This window comes from Cyprinus carpio, chromosome A7 (genome assembly GCF_018340385.1).
Source record: "Cyprinus carpio isolate SPL01 chromosome A7, ASM1834038v1, whole genome shotgun sequence".
Taxonomy (NCBI): domain Eukaryota; kingdom Metazoa; phylum Chordata; class Actinopteri; order Cypriniformes; family Cyprinidae; genus Cyprinus; species Cyprinus carpio.
This window is the reverse complement of record NC_056578.1, coordinates 26,746,598-26,759,412: the sequence shown is the minus strand read 5'-3', so window position 1 is coordinate 26,759,412 and position 12,815 is coordinate 26,746,598. Positions and strand designations below refer to the sequence as shown.

Here is a 12,815-nt window from a genome sequence, read left to right as displayed (position 1 = left end):
ACAGTTAAGCCACTCCTGAACCGCGGACTATGTCAGAGGTGTCTTACCTGGGCTAAGGAGAAGAAGAACTGGACTGTTGCCCAGTGGTCCAAAGTCCTCTTTTCAGATGAGCGCAAGTTTTGTATTTCATTTGGAAACCAAGGTCCTTGAGTCTGGAGGAAGGATGGAGAAGCTCATAGCCCAAGTTGCTTGAAATCCAGTGTTAAGTTTCCACAGTCTGTGATGATTTGGGGTGCAGTGTCACTGCACCCGTTTACCAAAACATTTTTGAGCACTTCATGCTTCCTTCTGCTGATCAGCTTTTTAAAGATGCTGATTTAATTTTCCGGCAGGATTTGGCACCTGTCCACACTGCCAAAAGCACCAAAAGTTGGTTAAATGACCATGGTGTTGGTGTGCTTGACTGGCCAGCAAATTCACCAGACCTGAACACATAGAGAATCTATGGGGTATTGTCAAGAGGTAAATGAGAAACAAGAGACCAAAAAAATGCAGATGAGCTGAAGGCCACTGTCAAAGAAATCTGGCCTTCCATACCACCTCATCAGTGCCACAAACTGATCACCACCATGCCACGCCGAATTGAGGCAGTAATTAAAGCAAAATGAGCCCCTACCAAGTATTGAGTACATGCATAGTAAATGAACATACTTTCCACAAAACCAAAAAAACACAAAAAAAATTTTTTTTTGTTTTTTTTTGTCCTAATAAATAATCCAAATTTTTTAAAATTGTTTGTTTTTGTGTTAAATGTGAGCCAAAATCATCACAATTAAAAGAACCAAAGACTTAAACTACTTCAGTCTGTGTGCACTGAATTTATTTAATACACGAGTTTCACAGTTTGAGTTGAATTACTGAAATAAATTAACTTTTCCACGACATTCTAATTTATTGAGATGCACCTGTATCAGATGTCCCACGCTCCGCCGCGGTTACTACATACGCTCACACTACATGCGGACCACACACAAGCCTAACTGAACCGCGCTCTGGCCCACCTATTCCAACCGAACCAGGGACAGCTAAACGAACCGTGCCCGAGTTCACACTAGTCAAACGTACCGGGCTTTGGCGCTCGGGCACAATTAAGCTTGCCTAGTGTGAGTATACCCTTATTCTCCAGTATCCCGCAAACACGAGTCTCTACCCGTCCACTCGCCCATCAAGTGCTGTCCCGCTCGCACTCTGCTGCGTTGGGTCCCGTGATCTTGCAGGTCTCTACTCGAAAGGTCCTTGTTATAATGTTATGATCGAGGCTCTGGATTCTGAGCAACACTTGTTTTTCTATAACAAACTATAAAATATTTTCTATAAAAACGTTAATGCCCTGGCAGTGGCAAATTTTATTTTATATTTAATTGGATTAATGTGTAAGTTGAGTTTTTTTTTTTTTTTTTTTTTACATTTCACAGCACTTTATTGTTGACCTTGGCCAATTCACAATTACCATACACATTTGTACATAACCCTCTGCATAATATGTTTGTTTATATTACTGCAAGCCAAAAAAAAAAAAAAAAAAAAAAAAAAACTGAAATTATACAAATTATCCTCTTCAAAAATGTATTTGCTCCTAATATTGTGAGTCGTCTCTAGTGGCATTAGTGTATCTTGTGTATTAGATATTTATGTTAGCAAAATTGGCCTAAAACTAAACTAATGTTGAGCCACCACACTGAAGTTCAAGAAAAAGTACTAAAATGTTTTCACAGTGTCAGGGGAGAAGAGAGAGGATAACTGGTACTTGAAAAGGATGTTTAATGAGTGATGTTACATTAAGAGGGGAAGAGTAGTGCAGAGGGAAATGCACTTTACAGAGAGAGAGCCTATCACGAGATCCCCTACATGGTAGCAAAAGAGTAAACAAAAAATAAAAATATTAAAAAGTATATTAAGGCTCAAACCAACACTCCACCTTTAGTGCCACACCTGTTTGATGGCCCAATCAATAATTCTGAAAATGTATATGTGATTTAAAATGCCATGAAAATTAGTAACTGTAGAAATGGACAGTTGTTTTCACTGACTAGGATGGTGCAAAATTTAGAACTTAAGGATTCCTTTCTCAATTAATTATACATTTGAATTGAGGTGGCCCACAGGAAATTGAATTTTTGGGCCCAGTGAATAACACTGGTTTGAACATTGCAATCAGTAAGTATACATTTTTATGGTACCTTTGAACTGGAAGCACAGAAGCATGTCTGTAAGATTCCCTACAGGTTTTTGGGGTCTGTTTAAAAGATAAAAAATAAAAATAATAGATTCTCAACAGATGTGAAGTGCTTCAGCTCAGATGGAGGAACATGCTTGTTTACAGCAGCTATAGTTGTTTTACCCCACTGGATGATTGTAAACGGCTGAAATTTGTTGAAACAGAAGGTGGAAAACCAGGCTGAGCAGACCCTGTACTTCACTTGGTTTGAGTCATCTGGGCTTCTGGACAGCTTTGCAACTGGAGGGTGCGGATGAGTAGGCTTTAGTGGAAGCAAGGGAAATAATTTGACTAAATAGTTTTGTGTATAAACAGACAAACTTGGACTCATCTCTCTTTCTCTCTCTCTGTGTGTGTGTGTGTGTGTGTCTCATTTTTGTGGGCTAGAAGATCCTTATGTGAACCTAAAGTGCTCTTGCAACTTGAGTGATTGAGATTAAAAAAAAAAAAAAGAACAGGATATAAGAGATAGTTCTGAATATATAATATAATATAGTTATGAAAAATAAAATGACATTGAATTTACAGTCTCTTTGAAAATTAATCCCTGTTCCTTTCCCTTTTTCTTTCTCTCCATATAAGCCCACCCAGTCAATAGATAAGACCAGGCTAAAGGCCCGTTCACACCAAGGACGATAACTATAAAGATAACGATAAAGATATAGTTCTAAAAATCGTTTTCAGTATTAAAGAACAGCAGAGTCCACACCACAACTATAACGATAAAGACAAAGAAAAACGATATCGTTGGAATCACTTTCAAAACGATTTTTTTCCAGCTGATGAACGATAAAAAAAAAAAAATTGACAGCCAATCAGAATCCATCCTGCTGTAACGCGCTCGAGAATTTAAAGCGGCAGACGAGCATGCGCTTAGAATAAACAGAAGATATCGTTCGCTGGTGTGGACACTAATATCGTTATCTTTATAGTTATCGTTATAGTTATCGTTCTTGGTGTGAACGGGCCTTTAAGATGCCTCATATTTGCTAATGCTGTGCAATATCTTTGCGTCACTCAATTTGAGTGCAAACTGGTAGGAAATTGAGTGCCGTGGCAACACTTGTCTGAGGATGAGAGAGCAGCATGTTTGAGAGTTACTCACTAGTGAACAGCAACTAATCATGATCGGCCTTGACTCCCTATCTCCCTTTGTTCAGACTTATTGAAAAAAAAAAAAAAAAAAAAAAAAAAAAGAAGCTGCAACTGGACACTCAATTTCACAATCAACAGCCCAATAAAACAATGTTGCCTTTCAAATTTGAAAAATTGCCATATTACATTATTGAAAGCATTGAGAAGCTGTTGTTGTTGTGTGACCTTAGAGAACTTTAACCAGATCTAGGCTTAAAGGTTCTTGACTACGCCACCTGGTGCCTCTCACACCAAGATATACTTTGCATATTAACCGCTGAATACCTAACCTAAGGCAAGCAGGTTCATAGAAATACACCAAAGATGAACTAAACAGAGACGTGCTTTCAGTAAAAAAAAAAAAACAAACTTTATTAGTAAATAGTATAATTAAAAGAGCCACATAGTCATGGTAGAGGCACAGTAATTGCAACCAAAAAGACTTGGCCTACAGAGAGAGACCAGGACTGGTATTGGCTGCTACCAGAGACACTATGATTAGCAGTGTAACAGGACCATATCAATTCGCTGTCAAGGTAGGTTACCTGTCCGGGATAAACGTGAAGTTCACCAACCGTGCTCTAAACTCTGGTGCCTATAGTCAAAAGCATACACACCACGCACACACATAGGCACAACCACTACAAAACAAGTGATTCAATCAATATTGTGAGGTGCAGTTTACCACTACAATACGAGGTGCAGTGCACGAAGACAGACCCAGGAACCTCTCCTATGAACAGCTGCTTTAATACTCTGGAGAAAGAGGGAAGAAGGCAATGAGGTAGTTATCACTAGCAGGATGGATAAGGTATACAGCTGAACAGAATCTTAACAGGACTATGTATACTACTGGAACAGCCAATACCACATTGGTCCGACAGGGGCACTATTCAGAGGCCACAGCAAAATAACTAAAAACAAAGAAAAGAAAATATAAAAGAAAGGCACAACTATCAATACACTTAATTTAGGCAAGGCAAAGCAGCAGGAGCAATCTGCCTCCAGGTGACATACAAGATGACCAGTGGAAAAAGAGCCCCTGCACCAGTCTTCACAATCCTACATAAGTTGTTACACACAATATATTCATTAAATACATTTCTATTAAGGGTTGACAATTAACACAACCATGCATTACATCAGGACAACACAATCAGACTCATTTTGCATGTGTTCAAGACTATCAATTCTAACACACCGGTTCTACCTGTAACACAAACATTTACCTTTTAGATATTGCGTCTTAATGGTGGTACAGCTACCCGGCAGGTGCCTTGCCCGAGACCTATGTGCAAATATGCTCATTAAACTGAAAGGCATGTCCCACAATGACACTCACATTGTAACGCAATAAGATGCACAAAAATACCTTCGGTAGTACACCGCACGACTACCCGGAAGCGTCTGGGCAATCAGTCTGACACCTATTTTCCAATAACCCAGTATTAAACAAACAATGCTAAATGCTTAGCCTGCTACATCGTATAAACATCTACATATACCTTGGTTACACAGAGGAGCCACACATCCAAACAGAAACAAGACTGTAGACCAGGGAATCTCTCTTAGCCCGACAGTGAAGACTTATATAGCACCTGGCTGCTAATGAATTGTTAACCACTCAGCAGCCAGCTGGACACCGTGACATCAGAGGGATACCGTAGCTGCAGAGGGACAAACTTCACCCAGACAGTGACTACTCTGCCGGTTACACTCATTTTCAGAATCAGTTTATGCACCTTTTCCAGGTTGGCATTATTCCAACCGATGCTCTTTAGAAAAATGTGCTACTACCTCCAAAAACATACCTATACATACAATTCACTGAAGTTTCCAGTCTGAATGACCTCTAATGGCAATAAAACACTAACAATGTTTATTTCTTTTCACAAAGATTATGGACAGCTCATTGATTAGTAAAAGACTTATTTTTGCATGGTTCCTTGCACAATGCTATGTTATGACCTAAAAACTCTTTTACCATAGTGATAATTTGTAAACTAATGCATTTTGATGTTTATGTCACACAAACAGCTCTATATATGGTTTTCTGACATAGTAAACATAGTAAAGTAAACTTGGTAGCCCAGCTGGTACAGCATTGCACTTGCAATGCTAAACGCTCAGGTTTGAGTCCCGTTTAATTCAATTCAATTCAAGTTTATTTGTATAGCGCTTTTTACGATACAAATCATTACAAAGCAACTTTACAGAAAATTAAGTTTCTACAATATTTAGTAGTAGCTTATCAGTGGTGATTGTCAGTTCATGTGCATATAGCAGAAATGTTCAGAAAAATCAATAAAAAGACGTAAACAAACAGACGATTAACACTATTAACAGCAATTATGCAATCAAACTTATAGCAAAATGTGGTGGTTCTGTATGTTGTCTCTGGGTTAGCATCATCTGAGGTCCTCTGAGGGGCTGGCATCATCTCTTCTCAGGTGTTCTGGATCCAGACTGGAGCTTGTGTAAATCCTAGTAGCAGAGAAAAACAGAGAAACAAATAGAGACATAATTAGCGTAGCTGCTGTTCCAGCCAAGTAAAATTAATTAGTTTAACCCAAGCTAAAGAATAATAATGCACATTTGATCAGATAAAACTGCAGTCCAAAATTATGAGATGCATTATTTGAATGCTTGGCCAAAGAGGTGTGTTTTTAATCTAGATTTAAACAGAGAGTTTGTCTGAGCCCCGAACATTATCAGGAAGGCTATTCCAGAGTTTGGGAGCCAAATGCAGATCTAGCTCTACCCTCCTTTAGTGGACTTTGCTATCCTAGGTACTATCAAAAGTCCAGCGTTTTGTGACCTTAGGGAGCGTGATGGGTTGTAGCGTGGTAGAAGACTACTTAGGTACGCAGGAGCTAAGCCATTAAGGGCCTTATAAGTAAGTAATAATATTTTTGTAACCGATACGGAACTTAATAGGTAGCCAGTGCAGAGACTGTAGTATTGGGGTAATATGATCATATTTTCTTGACCTGGTAAGGACTCTAGCCGCTGCATTTTGTACTACCTGTAACTTGTTTATTGAGGATGCAGGACAACCACCTAGCAGTGCATTACAATAGTCCAGTCTAGAGGTCATGAATGCATGAACTAGCTTTTCTGCATCAGGAACAGGTAACATGTTTCGTAGCTTGGCAATGTTTCTAAGATGGAAGAATGCTGTTTTTTGTAACATGGGAAATATGATTTTCAAAAGACAAGTTACTGTCTAATATAACACCCAGATTTTTTACAGTAGAGGAAGTAACAGTACATCCGTCTAGTTGCAAATTGTAATCTACGAGATTCTGTGTAATGTTTTCTGGTCCAATAAGTAATATCTCTGTCTTATCTGAATTTAATAGGAGAAAATTATTGGTCATCCAATCTTTTACATTTTTAACACACTCTGTTAGCTTAGATAATTTAGAAGTTTCACCTGGTCTTGTTGAGATATATAGTTGAGTATCATCAGCATAACAGTGGAAACTAATCCCGTATTTTCTAATGATATTACCAAGGGGCAACATGTATATTGAAAATAGCAGAGGACCTAGGACAGATCCTTGTGGCACTCCATATTTTACTGGTGATAAATGAGATGACTCCCCATTTAGATGGAACAAAGTGGTAGCGATCGGACAGGTAGGATCTAAACCATCTTAAAGCCTGCCCTTGGATACCTGTATAGTTTTGTAATCTATCTATGAGTATGTCGTGATCTATGGTGTCAAACGCAGCACTAAGATCAAGTAAAACTAGCAATGAGATGCAGCCTTGGTCTGATGCAAGAAGCAAGTCATTTGTAATTTTAACAAGTGCAGTTTCTGTGCTATGATGGGGCCTGAAACCCGACTGAAATTCTTCATAGATATCATTTTTTTTGCAGGTAGGAGCACAATTGAGCAGACACAACTTTTTTCTAAAATTTTAGACATAAATGGAAGATTTGAAATGGGTCTGTAATTTGCCAGTTCACTAGGATCTAGTTGTGGTTTCTTAAAAAGAGGCTTAATAACCGCCAGCTTGAATGGTTTTGGGACGTGACCTAAAGATAACGACGAGTTAATAATATTGAGAAGTGTTTTTTCTGCTACAGGTAACAACTCTTTCAGTAATTTAGTGGGTACAGGATCTAATAAACATGTTGTTGGTTTAGATGCAGTGATAAGTTTATTTAGCTCTTTCTGTCCTATAGTTGTAAAGCACTGCAGTTTATCTTTGGGTGCGATAGATAAACCTAAAGTATTAGACGCTGTAGAATCTACATTTGTTATTGTATTTCTGATGTTATCTATTTTATCAGTGAAGAAATTCATAAAGTCATTAGTTTAACATGAGTTTAACATGAGTCATGATGATACATACATACAAACATACATACATATATACATAAATGGTTACATTTGTATCTCATGTTTGTTTTTGTTAACAGTATCATTTAGGTTTAGGATACAGTTTAATGTAGGTACATCATTTTCAAACATGGTATATTATTAAACTTTTCACACCACACATGAGACACTTCATTTCCAAACTGCTGCATCACATACAACAAACAAAGTAATAAAATGTTGTCAGATTCACATTTATCTGTTTTGGATGAAACTGCTCACAGGTTTTAGTGCCACTCACTGGACAAACATGTAAGAAGCGACATAAAATCATTTTGCAGAAATGTCACTGCAGGCACATTTTTCCAATGAGCTTGGTTTGTGATATTCCCTCGAGCAATGCTCTGGAAGCTCTTTTCAAATGGCATTACCTTTTACATAGGTATTTCTGTCACCTACCATCCAAGTTTCCCTGTCACCTTTAGGAATGATGCTTCATGGTGAGGCGAGCTTTAGCAGAGCTGCCTGTCGCCATCATCAATATAAATGCAAATGAAGATCAGGGTTCCGAGAGTCTGCAGAAAGGTTTTGTCATGATAAAATCTGGCTTGCAGTGGAGAGAGGTGCTGGATCAGGTATTGAGCTGTGTATAATGCCTTGGGCTTTGAAGATCTAAGGCACGTTTCCTAAAGTGGAGCCATATAAAAAGGTGTGGGCATGTCTTATGATCAGAAAGATGCAGAGACTTTTCCTTTTATTTGGCACATTTGAGAATAGAGGTGCAAGCTAGGAAACCCTGAGCAAATACAGGCAAACAGAGAACACTCCAAGGTGGGGCTTATGTATTCAGTCTGAATAAATGGGCATGTGCGTCAATGTTTGTATATACAAAGCAGCAGAGAAGAAGCTTTTGAATTTTACAAGGAATGCAAGAGAAAGTTAATGGGATGCACTTTTTTGTGCATATACATCATTTTTAGCATATTTTCCAGGATCCATTATTTTCTTACTATAGCAGTGCTTCTTCCTCTGTTTCATCAGACTTTATTCATACTTATGAAATAAAAGTTTAATGATTATCATTCTAGGAATTTAACTGTAATAAGCTCTGCCATTCAAACTTCCCTTTCAAACTATTTCAGGGACATGTAATTGACCACTACTTTCAGTTACTGTGATAAATTGATGTCCCAAGGAGCTGTACTATTGTGCCAATTCAGGCAGTTTGACAAAAAAAAAAAAAAAAAAAAACCTTGCTAAAGCCACTGCATTACCAGGGTGATTTCAGCTTTGAAGACCCAATCCCTTGGGGCTGTGTTGCCTTGTGGGCAGTGCTGCAACGGCTGACTAGAGAAAAGCTCTAGCAGGGTTTCTCAGCTCTGGCCCTCGAGGTCCACTGTCCTGCAGAGTTTAGCTCCAATCCTTATCAAACTCACTTGGCTGTAATGTTCAAGTAATCCTGAATACCTTGATTTTGTTCAGGTTAGAGTTGGAGCTAAATTCTGCAGGAGATTGGACCCTGAGAACCAGATTGAGAGACACTGCTCTAAACCAAAGGAAGCACAGAGTATGTAGTCATCCACTGTTCCCTAAATCCAAAATTAGATGTGAATTTTTATGTGTCAATCTTCTGACCTTGGGGAAAAAAAAAAAAAAAGCAGGGACAGATTATACCATCTAATGCAGGGGTTTCCAACCCTGCTCTTGGAGAGCTACCTTCCTGCAGAGATCAGCTCCAACCCCAATCAATCTGAACCAGTTTGAATGAAAGATAATTCATTGTTTCTGAAAATATGTTGTACTCATTGAATCTGAGTATAAAATCCATCCATCAATGTTTAAGACAAACGTTAAGAACAGTTGTGCTGCTTAATATTTTTGTGGAAACCGTAATACACTTAGAACCCGTCCACACAGAGACGCATTTAGCTGTATACATAAAAATTTTGTATTGTATCTGCGTTTCGCCCTGACAGATCTTGCATTTGGGATCCTGAAACTGCTATTTTTTGAAACCGGGTCCCAGAGTGGATAAATCTGAAAATGACACCTTTGCGTACTGCCAATTCATATATTATGTGAAACGATGATGTCACCACCCCATATCTCGACCCGAGTCAGACACCGCTACGTCATGTAACGGCAACAACAATAACAATGGTGGACTACATGCTTGTGTTCATGCTGCAGAAGCTACTGAGCCTATTAGCTTTACTAAAGCAAAATCAAAAATTACTAAAGCAAAAATGTTTGTTTACAGTGTGCAAGGTTTATGGGCGTGATCCAAGTCTTCTTCCATTTTTAGTATATCTCTTTGGCAGAATTACAGCACCACACACTGGTCTGGCATGTATACTACATAGTTTTGAGTCTGTTTCAGTGGTTTCGTGTACGCAACTATTTCTTGAGACAATGCCATGTTCACAGATTTTTTTTTTCAAGAACGAAGAAAAAAAAAAGATTGGATAGGGAAAGCACTGGCTTATTATGGGCTTGGCCTTAATGTTAATTTTCCTAATGTAAATATTCACTAAAAGATTATTTGGGATGACCATCAATTGTTTACAAAAACTTTTCCAGAGAGAATGCAGTATTTCAAGAAGAATACAGTTCCTTATTTTGCAGTTTCTGACTCAGTAGGTGCTTGTCAAAAAGAGTACAAAAAGTTATTGAAACTTAGAATGAAACGACCCCATTCTTGTCTTTTTAATGTCTGTTCACTTTAATCTTCCTAGCTGTCTGGACTGTCTGTGTGCTTTAAAGAGAACGAAGGCAGGGTTAGGTGGAGGTTATTGACAGACAACTAAAAAAAAAAACAAATCATTATATAAAAAAAAAAAAAAGAAGCAAATTGATCTAGTGAGGTCTGAGTGAGCGGAAACAGATGTAAGAGAGGTAGTGCAGTTACTCAGATATTAAAACTTTGCCCCCACCCCTGCTGTTTCCCCATGTTGTTTTCAGCATTAGAACGGCACTAATCCTCTGCGTTACTGCTGACAACAAACTCATCACTTATGACAACAGCACCCCATTCCAGTAAATTCATTCCAGCGACGTATGACCTCTGACTGCTGTGACTGAGTGACTTGGGGAGCCGGTGGCAACATGAGCATCATCCTCTAAAAGGATTATATTTAGAACTCAGAGCTGTTGCACGTACTGTACACTTCTCTGGGCACTGCAGCCTGAACAACACATAAACAACCAGGAGCCTCTCACAGACTCTGCTTTCAAGAGCTGGCCCACATCCCCATCCTCTCTCTCTTTCTCTCTCTCTCTCTCTCTCTCTCTCTTAATCTGCCATCAAATGCCTGGTTGGTCTGATGATGACTAAAATGAAAAAGAAAGTCATCTCCATATGCTTCACATGCTATGTACTGTAAACAGAAGCTCCTCAAATTGGTCTGTTCTCCACAGCCTTTCTCCAGATGGACACAGTAGGGAGGACAGGGAAAGGCTAGTGATGATGACACTGTGTTTCTGGGTTGATACTGCAGTGGGACTCTTCCAATTTCAGCAACAGGTAACCACTAATTAGTGTTGTCTCCCTATGTGTTTACCCAGATGCTCCTTTTGTTTGTCACGTGATAATATGAACAAATACAAGATAATGAACAAAATAAAGGTCAGATTGCATGCATTTAGGAATATTGCTATGGATGGGAATCTTGTAATTGAATTATTCCATTATTTGTAACAGTTCTGGTTCCCTAAAATTACAATTAAGAATTTTTAGCTATATATATTAAGTGATGAGATGGTTTTATATATATATATATATATAAAAACCATCTCATGGTATATATATATATATATATATATATATATATAACCATCTGTGTGTGTGTGTGTGTGTGTGTGTAATGTTTTGTCATTCACTAAAAAAGATCTGGGCCTGTATTCACAAAACATCTTAAGGCTAAAAGTAGCTCATAACTCGCCGATAGGAGAAAAAAAACTTAAAAATAACGGCCGTGTCAATCCTAAATTTAGGACTCCTAAATTTTTGCTCTAAGAGTATTTCACAAAGTGTTTTAGCTCTAAAACTAGCTCCTAAATCATGAAAGGTTGGGAGTAGTAAAGAGGACTCCTAAGTCACTAAAATCAAACCACAAACTATTCTAAAATGGCTGTTGGCGGCAATCTGAATGTAAACATTTTAGAAACATTTGATGATAATGACCTTTTAAAAACGTTTCGCCTTTAGTTTTGGAGGTTATCCCAATTCTAAATTTTCCTTTGATTATATCCTTGTTTTCATTAACCAGTTAGGCAAGAAGTAACAGGTGTTCTTGCATCCAGTTTTTTATTATTATTATTATTATTATTTTACATTTGAATGCATTACTATCAGCCATGATTATTCTACTCTGTAAATTAAAAGGCTGTTTACATGCATATTCACTAATTGTTTACGAGAAGCATTGTTTAATTAGTGACTCTTAGCCTGCATCTTAAAATATTTATTTGAATGTTGCAACATTTTTATTTTTAAACCTTTATTTGAATATGAGACCCCTCCCCTATCAGCCAATCACTGTGTGCATAGTTAGAAAGCCCGCTGACATCATCCATAGCAATGAGGTCAACCCCACCCTTACTCTTAGCTTAAGACTTCTCTCTATTCCTTCGTAAAAGTTTGTCTCAGCACCTTTGTGAACAGGTTTTAAGAAAAAATTCTTAAAATCGCTAAAATCTTTTACTGCTATTTAGGAGAACTCTTAGTGGTAAGATAAAATATTTTGTGAATGCGGGACCTGGTACATAAGTGTCATTAGTTGTGGAATCGGAAAACTGGTTGCATTGTCTGTTTCATGCAGTAGCTGTGTTATGGTGCCTTTAAATAAATATTGATTATTGATTGATTAGATTATTTGGTAATAATATAGTACCAGTATTGATTGATTGACTGACTTATTGACTGATTGATTGATACTCAACACTAATTGTTACTCTTTGAAGTACTCTGCCAAATAGGAGGGAACGATTGCTTGGTGGGATGCACAGAGAGCAATGTGAGCAATATTATAATGAACCAAGAGAAAGAATGTCAGGGAAAAGGACAATGAGGAGAGAGAGAAAGTAAGAGAGAGGGAGACTGAATGACGCTGATACGAGGCTTTGAAGGGGGA

At 38.0% G+C, this 12,815-nt stretch overlaps 1 long non-coding RNA gene across 1 annotated transcript; it reads right to left on the bottom strand.

The window, feature by feature from the left end:
- Positions 1-4,071: 4,071 nt before the first annotated feature.
- LOC122145465 lies at positions 4,072-4,763 on the bottom strand. Its single transcript, XR_006160346.1, has 4 exons — positions 4,725-4,763; positions 4,582-4,640; positions 4,221-4,266; positions 4,072-4,108 (listed from the first exon to the last, which is right to left on the bottom strand). It is a non-coding gene; the product is annotated as an uncharacterized LOC122145465 (long non-coding RNA).
- Between the last annotated feature and the right edge of the window lie 8,052 nt (positions 4,764-12,815).